This window comes from Schistocerca piceifrons, chromosome 2 (assembly GCF_021461385.2).
Source record: "Schistocerca piceifrons isolate TAMUIC-IGC-003096 chromosome 2, iqSchPice1.1, whole genome shotgun sequence".
In the NCBI taxonomy this organism is placed as follows: domain Eukaryota; kingdom Metazoa; phylum Arthropoda; class Insecta; order Orthoptera; family Acrididae; genus Schistocerca; species Schistocerca piceifrons.
The window spans coordinates 300,099,343-300,120,278 of record NC_060139.1 but is presented as its reverse complement, the minus strand read 5'-3'; the positions used below and the strand labels follow the sequence as shown (position 1 = coordinate 300,120,278).

At 42.7% G+C, this 20,936-nt stretch overlaps 1 long non-coding RNA gene across 1 annotated transcript in view; it reads left to right on the top strand.

Moving 5' to 3' along the window:
- LOC124777605 overlaps positions 1 to 20,936 on the top strand; it is a 277,536-nt gene that overhangs the window by 26,612 nt on the left and 229,988 nt on the right. The gene's annotated exons all lie outside the window — the stretch shown is intronic.

The following is a 20,936-nucleotide window of genomic DNA, read 5'->3' as shown; positions in this document are numbered from 1 at the left end:
CCTCCCACGTGTTGTAACAAACACAAATTCAGAATGCGAAAGAATCAGCATGATGTTGGATGCGAAAGGGAAGTCAAAAATAGTTACCAACTGCTTCTGCTTGATAGTATCATGGAGCACCTAAGTGCTGAATGTTTCAGAGAAAGCTTCTTGAGTGTCTCTAGTTAATTTCTCGACCGTAGTATTAGTGACACAAATTACCGGCCACAGATAAGACTGGTAGAGGAAATAGAGAAGATCCAGAGAAGAACAGTGAGTTTCATTGCACGTTCTTTCAGTAAGTACGAAAGCATCAAAGAGATGATGAGATAACTCAGGTGGCAGATGCTGCAAGAGGGGCGTTGTGGGTCTCGGTATGGTTTCTCGTTAAAAGAACGTAGAGCGCAGTCAACAAGTACAGGGTGACCCAAAGTCCATCTACATTAAAAATTCAGTACTTAACGGGATAATGTAGGTAGAGAGGTAAATATTTCCACACACATGCCTGAAATGACATGCTGTTTTATTGGAACAAAAAAAAAAAGGTTCACAAAATGACCAACATATGGCGCTTCATATGATACAAAAGTAATAATTATAGTCACAATTGATTTCTAGCAAACGCGATGCTCTTTAGAACGAATGGTCAACATATCGGCTGTCATTCATGAACAAAACCTATAGCCGAGGGTCAATGTTGTGAACAGCGCGGTACAGCATGTCAGTAGGTATGGTGAGAAATTTCCGTCAGATGTTGTCCTTCAACATTGCTGTGTCGTCCGAAGAAGACACAGCCAGGGCAAAAACACCGGAGGCGCAAAGATGTGAGCTGGAGCCGGTGCCATAGAGACTCGCCATTTGGGCGAGTTCCACCAGCGCCACGGGCGGCGCCGAGGATGAAGGCATCGACTTCGCCTCGACCCACTGCCGGCCGAGTAGAATCCGCCAATGACCGGACAACAGCGGACAGAAGTCTACTCGGAAGATAGAAGAGCATCTCTTGCCTACTTGGTTACAGATCGTCGTCCAGGGCTGACTTTGACACGGAACGTCGTTTAGTGAACTCTCAGAAGTGAACAACAGTTGTCGTAAACTGCATTTACTATGTACTCTGAAGTTTACCTATGATTATTCGCACTTAGCCATTGAGAACCTTTTTTGTGTTACATTCATGCAGTGTTGTAGACTTAATCATTCAACAAGTCACAAACATAAGTAAACCTTTTTAACTCATTTGTGTGACTTCTTTACTAATTTGTTGGGGTGTAGTAAAACCTTCGTCGTCCTATTCTGTTACTTGACTGGGGGTGGGGGGGGGGGCATAGCTGTGTAATAGTGGCAGGTGTGCTGCACCATAAAGCCGTTTCACGAATTCTCAGACTTGGACTTTTGGGCCACTCTGTATATTTCTTCCTCGTACATATATCCCGCGAAAAGACCATGAAGATAAAGCTGGAGACTAGAGCCTACAACGATGCTTACCGGCAATCGTTCTTCCCGCGAACTATTCGTGATTGGAAATGGAAAGGGGGAAGTGAAGGTGGTACAGAAAGTACCCACCACCACACGCTACAATTTGGTTTGCGGAGTATAGGTGTAGATCTAGATGTAGAAGATGAGAGCGTTTATCTGATGTATCTGTGACCAAGAATCTTGCAATATTGTACTAAACGCACTTCGGAGATTTAACTGGAATAGTTAGAACACACAGTAAGATTTCGTCCTTCAAATTTCCTGGTCCGAACCTTCTGATTAATACAACGAAACGGGACCATAAGACAGTTATAGAATCAAACATGTTTTGCATAAAGTGGAAGGAAGGTTATTACTCCGAACCACTCAGTAGCGAAACGTGTAATAAGCTGAAGAAATACCTTTCGTATTCTTTCTTTGTCTGTGTCTCCCTCTTCCTTGTTTATCCTTTTACAGCTGAAAAAGAACGTAACCGCCAGAAAACACTATAAAGTATTTCAGGTGTTTAACAGCACCTAGTGGTACATGGCTTATTTAAAAAATTTGGATTTTAAAATTAAAGCGAAAACAAGTTGTTTACCTGTCTTTCAAACTTTGTGCAACCTTTGATGTCAGCTACATATGACTGACGTATCAAATGACTAGCTTCTGTGTCCTCTCTTAGAATTGTACGCGGAATCAGTCCAAAGATTACTTCACACAGTCGACGTCTGAGAAAATTCAAAAGAAATATAAACAAGTAGTTGTGCAATAAGTTGTTACCAGTGACTAACAATCATATCTGCATACGAGATACATTGTCAGTTGTTATGAAGGATTATAGGCTGACTGCTTCTTCTTGTGCCAATGGTCGTGGAAAGTGAGCAGCCAATGACACGTTAAGAACCGACCTTAGCTTTTTCCATGAGGAAAGCAAGATGACCTTACGATATCGTTACTGCAGAGCATAAACGTTGCAGCGTATCGAGCTCAAGAACAGATCTGATATTATAGAAGACTTATTCTGCTTCCCTGCTCTCACATTTCGCGGTAGGCATTTCCGGGACGCACTACCTTGAGGTAATTAGAGACACCGCGGTAATTTTTAGAACTGAGACCTTAGCGGAACAGGCAATGGAAACAGTAGGTACCCAGTACAATTATGATGTTGACCTTAGAATTAGCAATAAAAATATGAAAAATTATGCACTACATACTACACGGGAGTACTCAATTATGGTGAGAAGAAAATTCACGGAGATAGCTTTTTTTATTAGCTTCAATATTATCTCTCACATCTTCTACAAGTTAACTGTACGTAGTTGTTTGTTAAAGTGACTTTTATTTTATGATATGAGAGGTTTTTAACGTTTAGTATTGAAGCACATAAATTGTTGCATCTCGTAGATCGTAAAACTCTTTTGTCGTGATTTCAACGTTCAAGAGACGTGGATTTTTTTTAATATTTTTTTCCAACAGATCACACTAGCCGCGAAGACCGGAGTTGAAGTTTCAGACAGCGGGTACGTAAAATCGATGTCAAGATGGTTCCTTGAAAAGTTGCCAACCCTTGTCCATTCGAAACCAGCACTCCGAGTAACGAATTTGGAAGGAATAATTTAAGTTACCGTCGACAACGAGATCATTAAAGATGAGGCACAAGCTTGAACTGTCTCATGAATAGGGAAGGAAATCTATCGCTGCCTTTCAAAGCAACCATCCCGGTACTTAGGGAAATCATGAAAAAAGTAAATTTAGATTTGCGGACGGGGATTTGAACCGTCGTTCTCCCGAATGCAAGTCTAATGCTCTAACAACTGTGCAACCTTGCAATTCCTCTCCTGTATCAACCTCTTCACCTCGGAGTAGCACTTGCAAATCTACGTCCTCAGTTATTTGTTGGATGTATTTTAGTCTCTGTCTTTCTCTGCAGTTTTCACCCTCTACAGCTCCCTCTAGTACCAGGAAGTTATTGATGCCTTAACAGATGTCCCATCATCCTGTCCCTTCCTCTTGTCATTGTTTTCCACATATCCCTTTCCTCGCCGATACTGCGAATAACCTCCTCGTTCCTTACCTTATCATTCCATCTAATTTTCAGTATTCTTCTGTAGCACCACATCTGAAATGCTTGGATTCTCTTTCATTACAGTTTCTCCACAGCCCATGTTTCACTACCATACAAGGCTATGCTACCAATCGTATATTTTCAGCAACTTCTTCCTCAAATTAAGGCCTACCTTTGATAGGAGGAGATGCCTATGGGACGTTAAATTCTAGTCGACTTTCCTTTCAGGGGCTGTTACTTCTCCATTAAGCTTTAGATAGAATTCCGCTTCTCTTTCACGCCCATTGGAAACTGTCTATCATCAGTTTGCAGATTTTTGAAAAAATGTTTGTCATACTCAATTAAGGTAAATAATACCAGTGATCATTACGGAATGATAGAAAGCTGTTATCATACTTACTTTCGAACCTGTCTCCACAATTCGTCTTGCAACGGAAGGAAAAGTTGAGTTAAATCACTCATTCATTGTATTGCCTCGGGCTGATACTGACCGACTCTTAACGCATATTTTCCTGAGGCGCCTATTAATTTCGTTTGCAAGGATATATGAGCGTTTCAGAAAGAGGATTCTTCGTTTTTCCTCTGAATTTCGCACCTAATAGCAAGTACTGATTCGTTGCAACAGGCTGCGTGTACTTCACAGCTCACTTGATACTAGAGAATTTCTCGTGAAGAACCTTTCAGTTTTGTGGGAGCGAAAAAAAGTAATGAAGGTGGCTCTTACAGACAGTTTCTATTGATTCGTTTGACAGGCTAGTATCATTTTCACTGAAGATATTATTCAATCTCCATCTCTCTTCTTATTGTCAACACATAACAATGTGAAAATGCAGCAGACAAGTAGTTACGTATTTTCGCAGAAGAAAATTATTTCTCAGTTTTGAAATCTAGAAAAAAATTTCTGGATAATCTTGTGCTCTCAATATTGACTGGAACTGCTGCAAAAATCACTAATGGGTGTATCATCTGTTTATACCCCTACACATGTAAGTGCGATGGCACCTGACAGAGGTAGGCGGTAGATTTAGTGGTGTGATGAATATTGAATGAGTAAAGTTCGATCCGCAAAGGAAAAAGATGTTCGCATACAATTCGTATCCACCAGAATGTGCGCCATTGTCCTGTGCTGAATCTCAAACCGCAGCTTCTCGTTGAGTGAGGAATTGTGATACAATTGATATTGGTAAGTGCATAAGATATCACGGTTCCTACTTCATGTTTCAATAAACATTCGTAATAAAACTAACACAACATTGAACTGATAAACACTTACCATAGTCATTGACGAGACACAGCTGCTCATCTGACACGTCATTCGCAAGCCCGAGGAAGGTAATGGAAAACCATCTTTACAAAGACAATGCTTTGAGGGGATTTCCTTCTTCGTCTCCGTGCGCTGTAATGAATTCAAAAGTGAGGGGAAAATAACGTCTGAAAATTCCTGTCTTCACTGCTGACCACCGGTTCTTTGGTTGACGTTGACATCCGCCTAGGACTGTGCTTCATCTTTCTTGAAAGACAGAAATCTTCCTCCTCCTGTAAATAGTAACCAATGCACTTACAGGTTTATACTGGAGAATCGAGATGCATATCCTCGAATTGACTGATAGTCAGCCAGCTGGTCTGCATAAGCCATGCTATATGACCCAAAGTGAAATAGAGAAAGAGAGAGATGGGAGAGAACTGTGTGAGAGAGAGGGACAGCGTAAGCGTTGTGTTGGCCTTGCGGGTGCGACTGGTCCGCCTCGCCTTCGCCGGGTCTGACAACGGTCTCCAGTGGCTTTCCTATCTGCACGCAATATACTACCGTGGATACGTTTACGCACAATCATGGATGCGTTGTGTGTACTCAAACACTCGTGTTCTTAAAGCTGTTGTCACACACGCTAAAGGTCGATGATACTTTCGTGGTGTGGAGCCATGGTGAAGAACAGCTCGGTGAATTCCTGAGACACTTGAACAGCCTCCATGCCAACATAACATTTACCATGGAAGTAGAAAAGGACAAGAAACTGCCATTTCTAGATGTGCTGGTCACAAGGGACGGCGAAAACCTGGGACACCGCGTGTATCGGAAACCGACACACACGGACCGATACCTGCACAATCTTTCAAACCACCACCCGAGCCAGAAAAGAGGCATGATTAGTACGCTCGTAACGAGAGAAGGACGAACATGTGAGCCTCAACACCTCAAACGAGAAATGCAACACCTGGAAACTGTTCTGCGGAGCAATGGGTACTCCACAAATTACATTAGAAGTGTAACAGAGCCAAACACTCGGCGAAGTAAAGAACCAGAAAAAGAAATGTCGGGTACGGCCTTTCTGCCATACATTCCCAGAGTGACGGACAGAATCGGCCGTATATTGCGCAAACACGGCGTAAAGACGATTTTCAAAGCGACAAGGAAGATCAAAGAGTGCCTTAGATCGGCGAAGGAGAAAAGAGACCCACTTGCAATGTCGGGAATATACCGTATACCATGCACATGCGGAAAAGTTTATGTCGGAATGACTGGACGATCAATTAACACCAGGATCAAAGAGCATAAGCGACATTGCAGGTTGGGGCAGGTGGAGAAATCGGCCGTGGCAGAGCACGCACTGAATGAGACCGACCACGTAATAAAATTCGCCGACACGGAAGTTCTGGCTGTAGAGAAGCACTATCACACGCGATTGTTTAGAGAAGCTGTAGAAATCCAAAAACACGCGAACAGTTTCAACAAGAAAGAGGAAAGCCTTAAGGTAAACGGATCCTGGCTGCCCGTATTGCAGCGAACGGCCGTCACAGGTAGCAAGAGGAGAACCGCACCGGAAATGACCGCGGAGAAGCCCTCGGACGTTGGCGCGCCAGGTACATATAATCTGCGGCCGCGAGCTCGCCTCCAGTTCACCACCGGCAATGGAGGGTGAAGCTTTGACAATGCCAGCCACTCGTGCTTTCGAAACGTCAGAAAAATCATTAGATGAACGTCGGCCGAAGAACCCGAGACAGAAGCCAATAGGCAGTTTGTTGTTAGTGGTGTTTCACGAACCAGAAAAGATTTGGATTATATCTTACAGGAATGCAACGGAATAGACGCAGCGGGGAGAAATAACTTCAACCGTCCCTCAAGCATCAATATTAAGACCGCAATAATTTTGTTACGTATAAAAGAAAAATTTGCAGTTGCCTTAAATTTGTCTGTGATGTATATAATTGTGTGAGTTCGGTGACTGTATTACAAAGTTTATAAAATAACTGTTTTTCAGCTTAAGACACGTTTATGTTTCAATATTTGTTGTGATGAAGTGGTTCGGCCATCATCAGGTGCATAAATGATGTTTATACATCAATTGTTATGTTATCGTCTTGTGTGAAGAGGCATAGAATGTTTTTCTGGTTATACCACTGAGATTAGGCTCCAAAATAACGTTGCCCCTGCCCAGAAACATTAATATATGTCAATCTGCACCATTATGTTTGTTGTAATATTCAAACAATCTAAATTTACATATAATGAGAATATATCGTTACCTGCCACGAAAAGTACAAGAACAGACTCAACACGATCACGTCACCCTCTCTCATACAGTTTTTTAAAGTGGGTTGGCAAGATCATTGGAAAGATTCTTAAACTGCTAAGACAATGGCTACAGATATTTTTTGTTGAAGCATATTTTAAAGTTATTTTCAGTATTTGATTAAGATTTGTTTGTAGCGCATGATCTTCCTAGGTATCTTTACGACTGTTGAAAAAGCGTTCCCTATGTCTTTTTACTATTAACCCTTTCATACCTGATTTTTTTCTGGAGGAAAGAGTCCTCTAATGCTCTTAGGTGACTTCCTAATGATTTTGGATGCATAATGTATACACATATCTGTACCAGTTTTTCAAAAGTTACTTTGTACACTTGGCTACTTTTTATGGAATAAAATAATTAATTCTGAAATATTCACTGTCTTAATAAATAAACTGATCATTGAGTAATCACTACGCAAAATAACAATAATCATATTCAATTATACAATGGAATATAACTAACCAACCACTTCCGTATATTCTGGTGGACACAAACTGCTGCTTACTGCTGCATTCACTTCTCGATATTTTTATAGTTATGCCCTACAAGTGGCAGCACTTGTGCATGGTGAAAATATTGAACATTAACAACTGTGTACATGAGGTATCCACTGATGAAAAACATTTCTGTTGCAGCTGGAATGCATCAACCATTAATGTACACAATTGTAGCTAGTGGATTTGAAGGAATCAACGAAAGAAGCATTCAAATTTTTCGAAACTTCGATGAAATTCATTTTAATATCTTATAAGCTCTCATTGAAAAACGATTTTCAAATAGTTCATCAAATGTATTTTTTAAAACTTGAAACTCTCGTCAGTGACAAAATACTTGGAAATACATTTTCAGTCCAAACGTAATTTACCAATTTTTCTGTTGCTAAACGTTTGTCCAACAATAATAAAGTCATTAGGTGAGTTAATGTGCCAAGAAATCTTAATTAAGTTCATTGTCTGACAAAAATGTTGAGGCAGACACGGAGTTAACGTCCCAGCTGGTCGCACATATGTTCTATAGGTGACGGATGTGGAAGTCTTGTTACCCACGGGTGTCCTCAACGTTATGCGGACATTTCATACAGGCACGTGCCATGTGTGAACAATAATTGTCCTGTTGCAAAAAGGCACCACGGTACTGTCACATGAGAGGTCAACATGAGAACGCAGTATGTCTGTGACGTACTGGTGTGCCGTCAGAGTTCCCTCAGTCACTACCCGTCTGGACCTGAAGTCATACGCGATGGCTCCCCACATCATGACGCCAGAATCAACACCGCTTAGTCTCTCCAAAATAGTGGAACAATAGAACTTCTCTCCAGGAAGTGGCCATACTCGCCGATGATCTACATATTGGGTAGTACAGAAATGCGATGACATTCATCAGCAGTCCATGTTTCCCAGTCACGACACCACCCCAAACTCAGTCCTTTTTCCTTTCTTTGTGGTGTTAACGGTAGCATCGAACGGTAATTCTCCTTGTCTGGCTACAGCTAATTTCCGACCATTGGCACAGGATGAGATAGATTGTTACACGGAGCTCATTACTAATTCTCGGATGGCGGACACTGATGTGAAGGGGTCCAAATTTGCTTGGTGTACAACTGGCGATCTTTCCTTACGATGGTCACGTGTAGTAAACCCTCACGTCCCCATGTTGTCCAACATGGGATCACTGTCTCTTCCGAATGCTCCACATATCTGGATACTGCATGACTCGACCGAGCGGTCAAATGGAGACCTACAATGAGGCCCCTTCCAGGTGCTGATACCGCTGCCTCATACGAGTATGCGACACCTCTGTGTTCTTCACAGTGATCGTCCAACATCTAACGCTGTTCACGGCTTTTATATACCTTACCACGTCTGGTAACAACACTGAACATAAACAACACGAACGCACTCTGGTGCCCGTTCTTCCTGTCACAAAGGATTGCAGCTCTCGTCATTTACATACCTGCTGACAGTGTATACGTATACGAAGCTATGTAGACATCCGACCATATCAGCTGGGTGCTTCAGTTTCCTTGTCAGGTAGAATAAATACCGAAACCTCTGATACTTAGACAGGTTCTGTACTGATTGTAAAATGTGTATTCTGTCACTACGCCAAATGAACAGAGTAAATAAGGAAGTGAAGAGACCTTAGATAATATGAAGATGATACGATTTGGAGAAGCGTACAAACACCACACCGACGCACCCTTGGAAATGGAACACAACGACATGAGCTAACATGTTGACAACTCGGCAAAGAGAGCCGTCTTGAAAAGAGTAGCACGTGTGAATGTGACGGAATTTTTACACTAATGATCTTTCTGAGACAAAAATCCGACAAGAGAACAAGAAATAACAGAATTGTTAAAAGAGTCTCTGTCGAAACTAGAAGGTATAAAGTTTTCTTGAAGACTGTTGGAGCAGACGTCTGAAACTCGGAAGATGATTGCAAGTCTCAATGAAAGTGATTCACAGGCAGACGCACGAGGATTGATCGATACTGAAGGTTGTCTGCCGGTCGCTGTGGTCGAGCGGTTCTAGGGGCTTCAGTCCGGAACCGCGTTGCTGCTACGGTCGCATGTTCGAATACTACCTCGGGCATGGATGTGTGTGATGTCCTTAGGTTAATTAGATTTAAGTAGTTCTAAGTCTAGGGGACTGATGACCTCAGATGTTAAGTCGCATAGTGCTTAGAGCCATTTGAACCATTTTTGAAGACTGTCTCCACAGTCGGTAGCGCATCAAAGAACGGTGGTCATATAAGTCAAATTGGCCTAAGGGAACACAACAATGACCTCGCATTGACTTTTAGTAACTACAAAACTCCCAATTAATTTCAGTGAGTGACAGTTATTGAAAGCATGAATATGGTATTGCAATGGTGGCGTCACTAAACGACCGACCGATGACCTCGCTGTCTGGTCTACGTCCCCAAAACAACCCAACCCAACTAAACGACCATTCCGTGTGAACACGCTTGCAGTCCCTGCCCAGTTACACAGATTTAGATTTTTCGCCGCCCTCCTAAATAGCTTCAGATGAACGACAGGATGCTTCCTTTCAGTCCCATTATAGTCCAAACTCTGGTTGCGCCCCATATTTAAAGATTTGAGTTTTGACTGAACTTTGAACCCTAAATTATCTTCCTTTCTTTCAAGAAGTGATGTTAAAACATATAAATGAACAATAGTTTCCAACTTTTGCGTTCATTTCAGTTAGATGGATTGCCAGTTTTTATTTAGAACTTTGCAAAAGAAAAGTCTATCTTTAATATTAGAAAACAAGTTTGTCTCTGACAGCCTTCACGCTCTTAGAGAAGTGTATTGAAAGTGTGTTTTGTAGAGTGCCACATTCGTTTTTGAGCTATAGTTAAGGTTCTACTAACGACCTCCTGTATTTACAGAAGGAATTTCGTTTTTTGTCAACTACGAATGCCTTATACAAGCATTTCCTGTGATGTCAATGTAACTGACGGTTTGTTAGAGCTCTACATGACATCGTTTGCTTTCTTGCAGAGGACTACATTGGTTCGAATCTAACATCCTGATTTCTGTGTCTCACTTAAATAGTAATCTTTGTTTTATAATTTTTATTGCCTACTTTGGCCCATATAAACAGATACTCGTCTGCATTCAGCTTATTCTTTTTTCTTGTAGACAAATTAAAACGTTTGTCTGGAACCAATTTACCATTGTGAACCTTGGCTAGTAGACCTGTACTCTCCGCTATACTACAAGTCTTCCAATCCAAAATGTTTGCGTGAGGGAAGGCTTCAAGGCCACCATAGTCTGCAAGATAAGCACTATGTACAGGAAAGGTTTATTTAATCATTCTCTGTAACGATATCCTAACTCATTGCTAGTTATATTCAAGCAATTCATTTGAAAGAAATAGTTTCATTCATAGTAGAACGCATTGCCAATCAGTGCTGATTTCCAAAATTCTTTTTTCATGAACTTCACACACATTTACATATCTAGGGAAAAACACGCAGTCTCTGTATTTTTATTCAGTATCTAATATGCTATCAAAATCGTCAGCTATTTTCAGGCAGGAGTAGGAGACCGGAGAAAATACTGAATTAACTATGTTGAGACCAATTTTTCAACTACTGGCTAATTCTCATTTCGTGTTTAGTGTAGCTGTCTGTCGACAATATTGCTAGTTCACTTCCCAGGAAACGTATTATGTTTCAACCATGTGTGGACTGCAGAGAAACTGCTGAAATAAATAAGAGATGACATTCATACCGAAGTACAATCAAGTTCAAAGTCTTTCAACAAGCTATGAGAAACAAAACAGCTGACAGAACGGTAAAGGACAATTGCACGCATTAGTAATTCTAAAAATAAACTAATTCGTGAACGCCGAAAGACTAACTTCATGGTAGGACCGGCACCTGGAAAGGAAGGAAGATTTTTGTTTGTTTGGTTTTTTTTTTTTTTTTGTTTCGGAGGTAAACTTGCCACGGTAACAGTGTTTTTATTTAATTTATTCAGCTTTCACTCTTGCTACTATTTTCGGGGTTGTGACCCACTTTTGAGCAACATTGTAGCTCTGTAGCTATGGAACATTACGTTCCACACCAGATGCTTCATCAGATCTGATCTCCAAATAAAATTCTCCTTCGAAAGAAATGTAGATGATCGTATTTTTTATAGTCGAGGACAATATCATAATATTGGTGAAAGTTGGTGACCGGAGAAGGGCAGTAACGTTTCCCAATGGATGTCGTAGACATATTACCTTAGGTGATTTAGCGAAAGAACAACAAATCTTAATCTAGATGGCAGGGCAGCTGTTGAAACTCCGCTTTTCCCTAATCCAAATCAGTGCCTTTAATACCTCGTTCATTGAGAATAGGATAGCCATTCGAAGCTTAGAGAATATCGGGGCTCACACAGTAGACAGGTATTTCATGGCAACCTCGTGTGGCAAATGCTGTAAATTTCAATTTTCCTTTGGATTTCTCTTTATTAGCTTTACTATCACGTTCAGACTTCTGACATTTCACACGTCCACTCGTAGATTGCTAATTTTCCATTGGTTATTCAGTCTTTTTCTAGTGGGTACCTCCCCTTTGACAGTCCCATTCCGGAGACCTAATCCCGAATCTTGTCAATGGAGAGATCATCATGGTATATTTTTCAGTTACAGGTCACATGTCATCTCGATACGCATTGTGTGTTTTTAATGCAATGGCTGTCATTGCCTTCTGCATCTTCAAGCTGTTGGTCATTCGTGATTCTTCATTCTTATAGGGGCAGTTTCCCACACCAGTGGCCAGGGAGTGCCATTAAACACTGTCCACTCCTGCGCTCTCTTTGACAAGCCTGTTGACAGAACGAGAGTGACTCTTTATACCGTAAGTATAAGACCTTCGTTGCTGATATTCCTTATTCAAAATTTAAGCAGTGGCCGGGTTCGAAACTATGACCCAGAACATTTTGATTACTAGTCAAAAATGCTATCTAGTAGATCCTCAGATCACTATGCCACTAAAATTGTGTATCGGTTCCTTGTCATGTTTCTAAAATGGCCAAACTACTTCAAAAGCGCCTCAAAGTAGTGACGATTCTTGTTTCGAAACATTTACTCACATCAAATAAATGCACCTTCCGTCAGAAAATTGTATAAAACGTTAACGTATAAAAATTTAGTGATGTGTTACGCAACCAGGAAATTTCAACAGTCCGCATAACATTAACTGCCAATTAATCGCTTAAGTTGGGAAGCAAAAGCAGAACCTGTGTTGCGCTGTTGTTTTGATGACCATGCCTCCTGGAAGTTACGACAGTCGGCAATGGTCTACAAAGGACACACGTCTCTGTGGCAGGTTTATGCTCATCCATGTAAGTCCTAGTTAATGAGTGTGTTATTGTCTAGACGAATTTCATGGCATATTCACGACAACATCGGCAGTCACAAACAAGTAGTTTTCGTCCCACGGTGCGTTAGATGTAAAGTCCTTGGCTGAATGCTTCGAAAACAGTCAATGATGCTTTCCCTTTTTGTTTGTTTTACAGCTTTCTGCTACGAAAAACATAGATTGCTAACTTTAGAGCAGACGAATTTCAAAAATAAACGAATTTCTGTTGGCACTGAACCACGTCACTTCCTTTCGTCTTGGCTTTAACGATTCTTTGAAGTGGACGATGTAGTAGCAGCTCAGTTTGATAGAAGCAGAATGAAGTTCTTATGCATCGTAGGTCCATAATCAATCTGTTCAATAACAGACAGATGACGAAGGCGTGCAGAAACCAAAGGCCCGATCTGTTTCCATTGGGTGCAGAGCTGACTTTTGTGGGTGGTCGGGTGGCATTGTTAGAGACACTATCGTAGTTACGTACGCTGAGATGCTTTTCGTGATAAATGGAAAACTGCTGGCCTTTAGGCAAACAATAAAACCACTGATTTATTCTGCATCATGAACAAAATTATCTTACTGTTTTACGCAAACATTGAGCTTTATGGAGGCCCAATTATTTCTCTCTCGTGCAAGTCTCTAGCAACTGAAGTCAGTCAGTTCGAAATATTCATGTTTGCAAATTTCGCTCCGCACAGCAGTCCGTTTTCGTGCAGCTGCATTATATGGAGCTTACCCGACTGCCTCAGTGTACAAACAAAGCCATCGTATCTGGTTTTGTGGGTTGCGTTCGTCTGTGTTTCTGGAAACATGTGAAACAGTATTTTCCTTGTTTCTTCTACTAAATTCCTTACATGTGATTGCGTTTCGCTTCAGACTTCTGGTTTCTCATTTCAAAGCACTCAGTTCTCTTTCTCTCTCTCTCTCTGTCTTTCTCTTTCTCTTTCTCCCCCTCTCTCATTACCTGTCTAGTTTTTACTCAAGAGATCAGAAATTCGCAATATTCGTTTTCCCCAGTCCGTTACTCGATTCGAATTGCAAAACCGCTCACGTGTGACGTATTCGCATTGCTTTAAGTTCCCCTTGCTCCTTGGAACGGCTGTTCTCCATTTGCGCTCGCTTTTCCATAGAACGTACAAGTTGTGGCATGCAAGTTCTTCAATTGCACCCTAGGATTTAACCCGAGGCAAGACGCAATTGTCGCATCACATTACACTTTTGAGTAGGCTCCGTTATCCACACGAGATTGCTTCTTGATCTCAGCCTATGAAGGTATGATTTACTATTAAAATTGTCACCTAGCTCAGGGCTGCAAGTAGGTTGAGACTTTACGTTTCACGTATACTGCTACCATTATCAGTAGGTTAGATACATTAATTGAACTTACCTTGTTTATTCGTGACGTTTCTTTGCCTTCCTCTTGTGGGTTGCGTCGGGGGTATCTCTCTGAAGCATCCAAGGGAAATCAGCCAACATGTCAGCAGTCCACCATCCTGTCTGCTGATGTCCTGTAAGAGATATGTCTTGGTGGAACCGCTCCCCTTGCCCATCACTGAATGCACCACAGCTCTCCAGGAACACATCGGAGTAAAGGAAGTTCATCTTCAGGATCATATTGTAGCCAGTGACCTCGAATGTATGAATGATTTCGTCCATAACGTCCCTGTAATTTGTGACTCTCCTGCTTCGCCAGAATAATGTTGTCAAGTTGCGAAAACAATCCCATGCATGCAGCTGGTCAGGTGTTAGACTCAACTCAAAAAGTGTATGCCCCCACGACTGACGTAACTGAGGACCAATGAATACACCCTTTGTGATCTTCTCTGTGCTGAATCATGGAAACCTCTTACACAAATACTCAAATGCTGCTTAATTCCTGTTCACAGCCTTAACAAAAAAATGGTTCAAATGGCTCTGAGCACTATGGGACTCAACATCTTAGGTCATAAGTCCCCTAGAACTTAGAACTACTTAAACCTAACTAACCTAAGGACATCACACACACCCATGCCCGAGGCAGGATTCGAACCTGCGACCGTAGCAGTCCCGCGGTTCCGGACTGCAGCGCCAGAACCGCTAGACCACCGCGGCCGGCACAGCCTTAACAAATGCTGTCACGAATCCCAACTTGATGTGCAATGGTGGGAGAGGAATTTTCTTCGGATTCACTAGAGATTATTAGGCAATATTTTATGACCCATAGACCAGAGCTGTCTCTAGAGGCCATTCCCTCAGTGTGTGGTGCTTTCTTGTTGTGTGACTGTCTCACTCAAACAGGTAGCAGTAGTACTTAGTGTAGTCCCTTGCAAATACAACAGCATTGCGATGACCTTCAAATCTCAACATCCCAGTCATTTCTGCTTGTTGTAATTAACACAATTTTCAATAAATTTCAACATGGCGTAGCTTTCTTTAGCTAAGGCAGCGTATGCGACAGGGGTGGATGGCCTTTCATGAGTATTGTGTAACAGTACTACCTTCAGGTTTGTTTCTAAGCCGCCTGTAAAGAGTCTCCACTTGTATGGTTTGGTCTTCCAACAAATAGTCGATGTCACCGCGCTTTCAGTACTTACACAATACTCAAGTTCTTTCTGACGCCCCCGAAACACTGACCCACGTACTGTGTCAGCGAAGAGATTCCACTGCTGCATTCGTGAGGTCGAGAGTTTCCCTTATCGCTTTGGTAGATGTAAATCACCGATCAGATCACTGAATTCACACGGTGTGATTCTGTGTGTTTCTGCAGATGACTATGTTGGTGCAAATGCAGGAACAGTGTCACTGGCGGATAATTGCAGTTTTTCAGCTGTATGTGTCGGTTCAGTAGCATCGCTATGACTTGATGGTGATACATGTGGGGGAACAGGAACTGGCAATCCTTCGCCATGAGCCATAGGACGAATGGCAGATGGGACGTCACGGTACAGAATATTGCTCTTCCTCACGGTATTGACTTCTTTCCCCAAGAGAGGTACCATAAAAAAATCCTCATGCATGATATGTGGATTCCCATCAAATATCAGGCACACCGAAATTCATTCAGACGTTTTTACCACGCATCCAAGCATTCATTGTAGATGAAGACGAGGTGCAACACACGTGTGGAGCCCACGATTTATCTTAGTCCCAAGTCGACACTTCACATACAACGCATCTACCTGTTTCACCAATTTAGTCAATGGTCATCTTCCTGAACCACAAGTAACATTTCAAATTATCAGATTTGTTCCTGCAGGTGCAGGGCATTTTTGTAAAAGCTCACACACGCACAGTAACACAGTTCTTCAGATTCAACACTTCACCTCACATTACGTTCACTGCCAACTGCCACACCACCACTTCCCGTAACAAGTGAACTAAAGTAGCACAGGAGCACATAGTTATGTCAAACGACAGTTAAAATCGCGTCTGGTTTCCACACTTGACAATACTCACATGACTGGATGATGTCCACCTGAGCCATGGTGTAGATCAGAGTTGCCAAATTGTACTAGAAGCTTCCAACTCAATCACTTAAGGCAGAGAAACACTTGCCACAATGCCTTTGCACGTAACTCTCATTGCGTCCAATAAAATTGACTGCGAAGCGTGGAAACCTCATTTACTTGTAACCATGAGATAGGACACAAGTTTAACCTTGATATTCGTGTTCATCGCAACCAGATCTATAAAGCACGGCTATTTTTCCTTTCTGTACAAATCAAAAAATTAAAATCTGTGGAACAGCGTCATGTTTCTTCTCAGCCTTAGCTACTGTTTCATGTTTTATACCTCGAGGTGCTATGCCCATCACATAATATGTCACCTTGACTAGATTTAATTTTATGTAGTTAACATAGGTCATTGTACATTGCTAGCAATTAAAACATCAGGACAATCATGGCGGTATGCAACAAACATAAGACTGGTATGGAAGGTTCTGCGCCGGCCGGGGTGGCCGAGCGGTTCTAGGCGCTACAGTCTGGAACCTCGCGACCGCTACGGTCGCAGGTTCGAATCCTGCCTCGGGCATGCTTGTGTGTGATGTCCTTACGTTAGTTAGGTTTAAGTAGTTCTAACAAGGGAACCTCCCCATCGCACCCCCCTCACATTTAGTTATAAGACGGCACAGTGGATAGGCCTTGAAAAACTGAACACAGATCAATCGAGAAAGCAGGAAGAAGTTGTGTGGAACTATGATAAAATAAGCAAAATATACAAACTGAATAGCCCATGCTCAAGATAGGCAACATCAAGGAAAGTGAGAACTCAGGAGCGCCGTGGTCCCGTGGGTAGCGTGAGCAGTTGCGGAACGGAAGGTTCTGGGTTCGAGTCTTTCCTCGAGTGAAAATTTTACTTTCTTTATTTTCGCAAAGTTATGATCTGTCCGTTCGTTCATTGACGTCTCTGTTCACTGTAATAAGTTTAGTGTCTGTGTTTTGCGACCGCACCGCAGTACTGTGCGATTAGTAGACGAAAGGACGTGCCTCTCCAATGGGAACCAAAAACATTAGATCGCAAGGTCATAGGTCAACCGATTCCTCCACAGGAAAACACATCTGATATGTTCTATACGACACTGGCGACGGAATGTGCGTCACATGACAGGAATATGTTGTCGACCAACCTAACTTATACACTTCGCGAATAGGTAAAATGATTCTTCTACCTTGCCCGATTTAGGTTTTCTTGTGGATGTGATAGTCACTCCCAAAAAAGTGATGAAAACATAAGAGTTTGTCATGTAAACCGGAAATAAAAAAATTTAAATTTTCACTCGAGGGAAGGCTTGAACCAAGGACCTTTCGCTCCGCAGCTGCTCACGCAAACCACAGGACCACGGCGCTCCTTTGTTCAAATTAGCCTTGACATTGCCTATCTTGCACATGGACTACTCAGTTTGTATATTTTACTTATTTTTTCATAGTTCCATACAACTTCTTCCTGTTTTCTCGATCGATCTGTGTTCAGTTTTTCAAGGCCTATCCACTGTGCCAAATTATAACTAAATCTGAGGGGGGTGCGATGGGGAGGTTCCCTTGTAAGTTCTAAGGGACTGATGACCTCAGAAGTTAAGTCCCATAGTGCTCAGAGCCATTTGAACTATTTTTGAAGGTTCTGCATGCTTTACAATATGCAAATGATTAACTTTCCAGCGCAATCGCACAAAGTATTTAGGACTAATTCCATCTACACTCTGCTCACAAGGATAGATTATGCGAGAATTTCTCATTTATAAATACCATCTGAATGTTGATAGTTTGGCAGAAGGTCGTGTTATGCCTCGTGTAAGAAGGAAACATGTGTTCCAGCATGTATCGGAATCTGACAGTGGCAGGATCGAGACGTATCAATAATGTGATTAATCGTTCCACTATATTGCTGCTCGCTATACTCGCTCGGTATGCCAAAACTGTCATTTTAACGGGGAATCGGTGGGTTCAGGAGGATCACGCGAAATGCCACAAATGTTCTCAACGGCCCTACGCGACATGTGCCCGCGGGTAGGTTGACTGGTTGATTCTGGGAAGGGGACCAAACAGCGAGGCCATCGGTCAGATTAGGGAAGGAATGGGAAGGAAATCGGCTGTGCCCTTTCGAAGGGCCCATCCTGGCATTTGCCTGAAGCGATTTAGGGAAATAATGGGAAAGCGAAATCAGGATGGCCTGACGCGGGTTTGAACCGTCGTCCTCCCGAATCCGAGTCCAGTGTGCTAACCACTGCGCCACCTCGCTCGGTCTCGCGAGTAGGGGCGTGTTGTTCGCACTACTCGGAGGTTCGTGCTGTCATGTCGCTTATCTTACAAATAAGTTCGTTTCCAGAAAGTCAGGTATTCACACTGTCACTGCGATGACTTAGTGAGCACTACTGGCTGTCAGCTAGGTGACCACTGCAGTGGCTTTCCCTAATGCGGCAGCAGTGACAGGTGTGCAGGCAGTGGTACGCCCAACGACAACACTGAGCACTTGAGTGGTACCACGTCGTCTTTATACGAGGGTCACTCCAAAAGAAATGCACACTACTTTTGTAAAAATGCAGTTTTCATTCTGCATGTGTGAACGTTTTACAATATGTACATACATCCTTCCCGCTTGTTTTCAAACTTAGTTCAACATGTTACCGTGAGTGGCGCCGTCACAGCATGTCTTCAAGATGGCTGCTACACTTGACGTTCGTCAGAAGCCACGTGCTGTCATAGAATTCCGGTGCTGTGAAAACGAGACAGTGGGAAACATCCACTAGAGATTGAAAAAGGTGTATGGAGATGCTGCTGTAGATCGCAGTACAGTTAGTCGGTGGGCAAGCAGGTTACGTGATGAAAGCGCGCACGGCAATATTGAGGATTGTCCTCGCAGCGGCAGGCCTCGTACTGCACACACTCCAGACAATGTGCAGAGAGTTAACGAGTTGGTGACTGCTGACAGACGCATCACAGTGAACGAATTGTCACGCTACGTTGGGATAGGGGAAGGAAGTGTTTACAGAATACTGAAAGTGTTGGCGTTAAAAAAAGGTTTGTGCCAGGTGCGTTCCCAGGATGTTGACAGTGGCTCACACAGAAACGAGGAAAACGGTATGCAGCGAACTTCTGGAACAGTACGAGAATGGTGGAGATGAATTTCTTGGCAGAATTGCGACAGGTGATGAAACATGGCTCCATCATTTTTCACCAGAGACGAAGAGGCAATCAATGGAGTGGCATGATGCAAATTCACCCAAGGAAAAAAATTCAAAACCACACCTTCTGCTGGAAAAGTTATGGCTATGATGTTTTTCGATTCCGAGGGACTCTTGCTTATGGACATCATGCCAAGTGGAACCACCATAAATTCTGATACATATGTGACGAAACTGAAGAAACTTCAAGTTCGACTGAGTCGTGTCCGACCACATCGGTAAAAGCAGGATGTTTTGCTGTTGCACGACAGTGCACGGCCACATGTCAGTCAAAAAACCATGGAAACGATCACAAAACTAGGATGGACAACACTGAAACACCCGCCTTACATTCCTGACCTGGATCCATGTGACTATGATCTCTTTGGGAAACTGAAAGACTCTCTTTGTGGAACAAGGTTTGAAGATGATGACTCCCTTGTGCACGCTGCCAAACAGTGGCTCCAACAGGTTGGTCCAGAATTTTACCGTGCGGGTGTACAGTCTCTGGTTCCAAGATGGCGCAAGTCAGTTGAAAGCGATGGAAATTATGTATAGAAATGAAAATATTGTTCCTAAAGGATGTATCTACACACTGTAAGACTTTCAAACATGTAGAATAAAAGATGGATTTAAAAAAGAAATAGTGTGCATTTGTTTTGGAGTGACCCTCTTGACCCTCGTAGACGATTCTCGGTTCTGTTTCCAAGGGAAACGAATACTGGCACATTGCTTTCGTCATTTTAGTATGGGTCCAGAATCTGGAATGATGGTATGGGGTGCTACTGGGTACACGACACCATCACCTCGATTCGCATACCTGGTAACTTTGACAGTAGCCATCTCATTTCTATCGTGTTAAGCCAGTGACTGTGCCGTTAGATCGAGGTCTTTGTGGCGTTATATTACGGCAGGATAACGCAAGACTTCATGTTTCCTTTGGTGTCCTGGCCTACTTAGATACAGGGATATTCGACTGTTGCCTTGGGCACCACGTTCTACAAGTCTCTCACCTATTGAAAATAGCTAGTCATGGGCTGCCAAAGACTGGCATGTCACCACTTGCTAGACATTACGACTGATAGAGTTGAATCAGCATGAAGCGACGTACCCATATGTGTCATCGTAGCTCAGTTCGACTCGATTCCCAGCCGGTTCACAGCCATTGCTGCTACCAGAGGTGACGCATACTGTATACCGCCGCGTCACCTATGCATTTATTTACAAATTTTTCCTGCTGCCAAGAGCCTTGCCGCTATGGTAACACCGGTTCCCGTTCGAGCAACGAAGTCAAGCGCTGTCGGGCTTAGCTAGCACTTCAGTGGGTGACCGTCAGGGTCTGCCAAACGCTGTTGGCACGAGGGAAGCTCTC